This window comes from Camelus ferus, chromosome 4, assembly GCF_009834535.1.
Source record: "Camelus ferus isolate YT-003-E chromosome 4, BCGSAC_Cfer_1.0, whole genome shotgun sequence".
NCBI classification, from domain to species: domain Eukaryota; kingdom Metazoa; phylum Chordata; class Mammalia; order Artiodactyla; family Camelidae; genus Camelus; species Camelus ferus.
In genome coordinates this window covers 15512104-15520573 of record NC_045699.1, presented here as the reverse complement: position 1 = coordinate 15520573, position 8470 = coordinate 15512104, and positions in this window count along the sequence as shown.

Sequence of the window (8470 nt, the reverse complement as noted above, 5' to 3'; positions counted from 1 at the left end):
CAGTATGGCTTGAAACAGAATAATAAAGTGGGGAGACAAAGTGAAACAGGATGTGTTGAGATTTTGGATGCATGACAGGTTAAGGAATTTGGATTTTATTCCACAGATAGTTGAGAAATCCATGGCCCTAATGCAGCCATTGGAGAATTCAGTGTTCCACGGAGAATTCCAGTTGTCTTGTGAGAGATATTAAGAAGTCATTTTGCAGAATTTATTCTTTTTTTCCCATTTTTTTCTTTCTCTTCCCTCTGATATACTCTCTATAGTGTCAGAAAGTAAACTTTCCAAGATTTCCAAGTTACATCTGATGGCAACTCAAATCAAATCAACATAATTATTTACTGAACTTCCATTATATGCAAGGCACTTGTTGACAATTGTGAGACACTTCTCAGACCTTTCTACCCCAAGTTCCAAATGCAGACTGTAAAACTTCTTACCTTCATGGTTCTAGGGAAATGGCCCAAAACAAACCACCAACACATTTCTTTAAAGTTTTGAAATTTCCTTTTAATTTTACTTGTGATTTTTGCATTGGACTTTAAGTAATGTAAACACATTTTAAAATTCTTAGTAATATTAAAGGTAAAGAATGCTTAATTGGTCCCTCAAAAAGTCTTTGAGTAAAATTGACAAGAATGTTGAACAATGTTTATACTATGGCTTTGTATACATACTATAACTACCTGTCCTTTCTTGGTTCATTTTACCCAATTTGGGGCATCTTGGATGAGAAACCTCTATGCTTTTAAGAACTTTGCAGATATATTGAGGGATGAAACAAAAGGATTTTGGAGAAAGCAATACTGTTTTATGCTTTAAATCTAATGTTCTTTAACTTTTATTAAAATTTCAGTTGAGCCATTGAAGATATATCATTAGACAATGATTCAGTAAAAACTTAGCAGATAGAAAATAAACACATAGGAGTCTAGAGGAGAGAGAAAATATCACTTCAGCTTGATCTCACAGAGCTAATGTAGCGTTGTACTTTGCATTTTAGAAGAAAATTGATTTTATTGATGTTCTTGAAAAAATCTCAAAAGTTAAAAAATTATCTTAAAAGGGTTTAAATTTGTCATTAGATTAAAAATATGTACAGTAGATTAGTGAAAAATTTTCAATTTAGTTTGTAAATACAATCATAAAGGCATTTTTGCCACATTTTTGAGTTTTACCCTCCCTGTCATCAATTTTTTCCTTTAGACTTTTAAAAAATTCACATAGTATTTTTTAATGTTTATGACAAATGGAACTTGACCTGACTGATTTTAGTTAAGTGCTTTTAAGTGATTTTTAAGTGATTTTTAATCACGTCAGTGATTCCCAAACTTATATTTAATAGATAAGCCTTTTTTGCCAGTAATTATAAATTATGATGTAAATCTCAGGAGATATACATATCTCCCAGAATATTCCAAATATTTTGGAAGGGTATGCAGTAAAATATTAACAGTAGTTATCTTTATGTATATATATTTTTATATGTATTTCTGATTATATAAGATATATATCTTATGTATGTATCTGTCATTTCTGATTTTTTAAAATCAGCAAAATAATTTTAATAATAGAAACAATGAAAATACTTAAAATAGTCATTAAAATAATACTCTGCTAGACTTTGATATTAGCATGTTTACTTATGGGGATTTTGATTGTTTACCCTTGTCTTTGAATTGGTGATTCTGGTTGAACCTCTCTTTGTATTTCCTGCTTTCAACTACCTTCACACATGCAAAGATATACATTGTTGGGTATTTTTGATTTTGGGGGGTTAAGAACCATCAACTGTGATAGTATAACCAATAGAACTCTGTTTGGAAGAGGTTTCCTGTTAGTGTCTTCCCTTAATTTTCTTCATATTAGCAGGGATGTAGTTGCTCTAGGATGGGAATGTAAGGGAAATGCAAGCCATAATAGTAGGGCAAATGTATGCTGCCACATCTCAGTGGGGAAAGTTCTGGTGTTGATAGCAAGTCTCTTTCCAAGCTCTCAAACCCTGGCTATCTGTCCATTCCTAAGACTTGATAGTCAGCTTTACATAATGTAAAACTCACAAATGTAATTTAGTTTTCTCTGAAAGTTTTCTTCCTCTTTCTTCTTCTGTCTTTTCAGACTCAATCCTGTACCTCTGGTATCCTAGTATAATTCCTTCGGTATTTTGTTAATCAACATTTTCTTTGGGGGTGATGTGTCCACTTATATGAATGAATCTCATGCTGGCTGGAAGAAGAGCAGTTGTAAGCAATCATAAAATCATATGTTTTCCATACTTTCCAGAAGGGATTCTGGAATTCCCATAGAAGATCAATGTTGATTTTTTTAGCCTTTTTGTCACCCAGGAATGTACAGTCTACCTTGACTGCCTGTGACTTACAAAAATAAAAATCATTTTTTTCTATTTCCTACAGATAAAATTTTATTGAATGTACTCTCTCCATTTATCCATCTCTCTACTATATAACTCTCAACCCAACTTGGTTAAATGCTATAAAATTTCATACCCTATCTACCTCTAAATATCAGCTTGAAGGTAGGATAAAATAGAGAAATAACAAAATAGCGAGAAGAGTGCAGTGTTTAAAGTCAGACGTACCTGGGTTTGGGTTCCTTATCTGTTTTTTGACTGTGACTATGGTCAAATCGTATGACCTGTCTATACCAGCTACAGTTAGGATTGATAGAGTACTGTAGAAATATCTGACTTACTACATGATAGCTGTTATTAAAATGTACAGATGTGAAAGTATTTTTGTTTTTTATTTTTGGGGGGATAATTAGGTTTATTTATTATTATTATTATTATTATTATTATTATTATTATTATTATTATTATTATTATTATTATTATTATTTTAAATATTTAATGGAGGTACGGGGAAATCAAACCCAGGACCTTGTGCATGCTACGCATGTGCTCTACCACTGAGCTATACCCTCCTCCTGTGACAGTATTTTAAAATTTACAGTGCTTTATAAATGAAAAATTAGGATTCTCCTTTTTCTGAAAACTTTTCATGTTAATCCTCTTTAGATTTTATAATGCCCAGCCTTCACCAAGATGCACAGTGTTCTTTCCCTTTAGTTTATTTTGGGACTGTAGTTGCTGGTTTCTCTTCCTTTCTCTCCATCTCTACTCTGGTGGAGCTTCCTATCTGAATGACTGATTGAGCACTTAGCATATGCTTTCAAACACCGATGATGTATTTTAAGTTTATATGTCCTTTGCCTAACAGCACATAGCACAGTTCTTTGCCCATCATGCCTTGCTCCCTAGTACATGTGATCTGGGGAAAATATGTGGCATATAGGCTTTGACTCAGATACACTGGCTTTTGGTGAAGGGATCTTGGAGTGAGCTTTAGAGTTAGATTCAGTTTGAGTTCTGGCTCTGCCTCTGACCCTCTCTAGATATTTGTTTAATATCGCAGTTTTTTTTTTTTTTAACTCTAGAGCACCAAAATTAGATTATGGTTGGGAAAATTGTTAAAGATCTGCCTTGGGATAGAGCATTTTTTAAAAGGTATGTTAATTTGGATTACTCTCTCTAGCCTCCCACCCAGATGAGAAGTTCTTTCTTTTTATATTATATTTTAATTATCTTCCATGGTAGCAGACCCTTGTCACTTGCCTCACTTTTTTCTACCTACTCAAATGTCAAAGCCTCATGTAACTTAAAAATAGAGATGTTTGTGCTATTTATTTTTATGTTTGGGTGTTTTGGGGCAAGTGGGTGGAAATAGTGACTGCTGAAGTGTTACATTCCAAAGGAAGTCTAAGTGAATTTATAAAAATTGTAAAAGAAAACATTTTAATCTACTGATAGTAGCCCCTATTGTTTGCCTACCCTTCCTTTCATTTCACCCTTTCTTTCTCATAAAGGTTCCCCCAAATTTTCACTTAACTGCCCTTCTGCTGTGTTGTCCAAGAGAAAGTTGACCACACCCTGACTCCAAGGAGTAACTCCTGGTTGGTTTAAGCCTCATCAATCTTACACTTTTCTCAATTATTGTTCAGGAATATGGGTCTAAGTCAGTGTCTTCTTCAGGAAGACCCATGGAACCCAGTTTGGGTCAGTGAAATGCAAGAATACAGGGTTGTTTGGAACTTCAAGGAACAAAGTTTTCTGACCCAGAAGAGATCAAAAGAGATCTTCTCTCTTCCTTTAGATTTCAGGATATATAGATGTGAAACAGGGAATTATCATAACCATTTTTCTGGCATGAAGAAAGATATGTTAAACATGAAACCAATTCAGAGGAAAGAAGAATGAAGGAATCCCAAAGAACTGGAACTACCACAAGAGGTAGCACAAATCTAGACCAATCAACCTTCAGATGGTTCAGAACTCTCTGCAAAATTCCTCCAAAGCTTCTCTCTCCAAGAGATCATTAATAACTATTCTAAATTCTATTTTGAATATATCATAGAATTCTAAAACAAAACAAATCTTATATGGGATTAAACTGAAATGTCAGTGGCATGCATGTGTGTCCATGTGTGAATTAAATGTTTTCTTTTTGCTGAGATTTGCATTTCATGTAATGAGGTCTTTAAGAAGAATAAGTATGTACCTATTCCTTGCCAAATAGCTTAAGATAAACACATCCAGAGCAATGTGTGACAGTGTTTCTATATTTGTAAGTGCTAAATGACTTAGAAGGAGAAAGTTTGGGAAGGTTTCTTTCACTAACTTTAGCCAATATGCCTTCCTAGAGAGGAAAACAGTGACATGTGTAGTGACAGCTTTCTACTAAGGGAACACTGTTGTAAGGCGTTTATCATCTTTTTGACTCCCTAATCTATAGGCCTCAAGTAACATTAAAATTTTATTGCTTCTTACCAGGAAAGAAACAGATTAACAGATAAAAGCCTTTTCTGAACTAAATACCTTTGTCCTGTAAGTACCAAGTAAAGCTTTTGATGATGAGTCTTACTGCATTTTGATTTACTCTATTCTGGATGGCTCTCTTTCTCCTTTTTCTCCTTTTTCCTTTCTCTCCTAGGTGTACTTTTTATAGACGTATCTGCATAGCACTGTGTCTTTTTTCATTAAAAACATTTCCTAACTTGGTTATGGTGGTCATAACATGGAGGGAACACATTCATGGTTGAATTTTTCATTCTCTAGGTCTCTGCCAATTACTGTCAGAAGCAGTGGTGACTTTTTGTAAGGTGGATGCTTGTTCATTAGAAAGTGGCCTGAAACAATGAATTCCCTTCACATAAACCATTGAACTATCATGAGATGGTAACGACTTTCTGTCACTCCCAACCTAGGTCTAATCCAAACTCGTGACCCAGAGGTGTAAAGGCTTTGTAGCTCATTAGTGGTTCCCCTGGAGCCATCAAGTGCCAAGTCTCTAGTCACATGGAGCCTAAAGTGAAGAAGTATTGTGCACCTTTTAGCATTGGTAGTATTTTAATGGCAAACATGATAGGATTTACTAAGCTAAAATGCTTAAAATTAAAAAAATTAAATATTCTCAATATTTTCTATATGAGACTAAGGTGATCATGCTAATACGATTCAGAATATTCTACTGTAATTGCATTATGTTATTGAAACTGTTTCATGAAATTCTAGTGAGGACAGTAGTCCGATTTAGTACGGTGGAAATGGAATTTTTCATTTATCCTAGTATATGAAATTTCACTTCATGAACTAGGAACTAGATTGAGGGGAAAGGGATGGTTCTTAATGCTGGACTAAAGATAGTTTTTATTACATGATCAGGACAACTGAGCTTCTGTTACTGTTTTCTGAGTTACTTAAAAAAAATCATATTTTGAATTTAAATGATAATGAAAGACAGAATTTTAAAATTTTCCTGTTATTAAATTAGCAAAAGTTGGGGTCTAGGAATTCTCTTTGAGCTAAGTAAGCCAGGTCAAGTTTTTTCAGACCACTGTAAGCTTTGAATTTCAGGTTATGATGTAATGTTTTGCTGCTTCAGTGAAAATAATTTAATTAGTTTTCTTTTTCTTTCTCATAATGTTTGAGCTTGAAACAAAACTGTATACAACAATAGGTAGTTTATCCAGACTGACTGTAATTTAAGTTTCAGTTCTGGGGTCTATCAAACCAAGGCATTATCAATTTCATGCTTCCAAATATATCCATTTTTTATGGTCCTATATATTTCTGAAATATATATTTCTTTGTGAAACAATTTGCTTTAAGAGAAAACAGACCAACTGAACTCTTAACTAAATACCATGATATATTTAACCAAAACAATATATAATATGTGTAAATGAAACATTAATCATTTTATATGGAGTTAAGGATCTATTAATGACTGAATTACAGCACCTTATTGTAAGTTTTTATTTGTTGAAAATATTTCACCAGAAAAATAAGCTCGATGGCAAAATGTGATTGAAAATGAATAATTTTTATCTTCTTAATTTATTTTTACTTGAAAATTAGTTACTTTAGGCTCTAATGATTTATATGTTTACAGTTATTCAATTTTAATTGAATTAAATGACAGAAAGAATATGTTCAAAACAAAGTAATATATTATAAATTTATGTTTAATAATTCAAGAAATAGCTCATGTTGACATGCAATTGTTGCAGCCATTTAAAATTCCTATTAACTTCTGAAGACAAATCTTTTTGATAGTGGCAGACATATTAACAGTGATCTTCAGTTATCACATCTCCATCATAGCTAGCACTTTGAAAGTTGATATTCTCTTTGCTAAACTGACCAAAGCCAATATATACTCCAATTATAGCTGGATGAACCTGACAGCTTGTATCTTCTTTCTGAAGATTGTCTGCCTTGTTGAGTAGCCTGTGCAGACAAGCTGCCAGATCTTCATTAATACCTGGGTTGCTTTTTTATTGTTCAGAGAAAGTGGTGTTTGTCTGGTAGATCATCCAAAGTGTTGTGTACTTTCTTGCCTAGGGTAACTTTTTTATTTTGAGTTACATTTCTTTTCCTCTAGAATTCCAAAATTTAGCCAGTAACCAAATAGTTTTACTTTGTAGTTTGTTGTACCTTTTTTTTTTTTTTTTTTTTTTGCTGGATCTTAATCTCTAAAAGAGTTCACTGCCCTTATTTTATATAGTTGATTTCAAAAGCATTTTTAGATATTTTTACCCTTATGATAATACATGAAGTTAAATTTAAACAATGATATTTTTATCACCATTTAACCAATAAAACATTTGAAATGCTGTACTCAGAAGTTAATGATTTGCTGTTAATTAACCACCTGGTTATTGGTAGAATTTTTCCTGATAATGTATTGCTATTAAAATGGCCATCCAAATATTTTTTTTAATGAAAGCCAGGCCCTCTTCAGAGAATAGATGACCAATTTTGCACATGGTGTAACTGTAGTGTCTTATTATCCTCCTGAGGAAGTCATACTGGTTAGAGTTAGTGAAAAAAAAACTCCTTCCTGTCTTTCTCCTTCCAAGACTTTTAGCACTTACAGATGTGTATATACAATCACACACTGCTCTATATTGTTCAGGGTTGTTTTTGTACGTATTTGTCTTAAGCTGTTTGGCAAGGAATAGGCACATGCTTATTCTTCTTACAGCCCCCATTACATGAAATACAAATCTGAGCAAATAGAAAACTTTCAAACTGTACCCCCCCCAAACACATACCCACACACCATTGACATGTTAGAGTAATCAAATCTGAGCATTTTTTAAAAGAATTATTTAATATAATTCAAAATGGACTTGAGGATATTTATTAGAAATCATTGACAGAGGCTTGGGAGGGATATTGCAAAATGGTCTCAACCATCTGATGTTTGATTGTTCTAGGTCTGTGCTATCTCATATGGCAGCCACTAAGCCACATGCAGCTGTTAAATTCAAATCAGTTAAAACTAAATATTAAGTTTAAAATTCAGTTCCTGAGTTGCACTAGCACATTTTAATTGCTTAATAGCTTCATGTGGAAAGTGGCTACTTGTCCTTATTGGGCAGCCCTTATATAGAACATTTCCATCATTACACAAAGTTCTGTTGGACACGATTGGTCTAGACCATGTTTTAATCTCTAAGTTTAATATTTTCATGTTAAAATATATTTTCAATAATAATAAGAATCAAAAGAAATTATTGGGAAGTAATAGTGAACCCTAAGGAAAAAGAAATAAAAAGATACAAGAGTTGGAGGTTTATATAAGGCATGAGCCGTAAAAATCTCCCTTTATTTACTGTATTTAATACATCCATTTTACATTTCTACAGTTTAAGATGCTTGAAGAATTTATATTTTCAAGAGTTAAAAAAATTGGTAGCTGTTTTTCTTTGCAATGTAGATAATACTAATAATTTGGTGTTATTTCTTTTATCTTGAATTCTAGATTATAGGAAGAGGCATAATATCAGTCATGGTGTTCTGGGATCCCTCTGTTAATTTTTTCAATTAACAATTGTGCCTGCCTACGCAAGCACAAAACTCATGACTCTGTTTAGAAGATGAAGA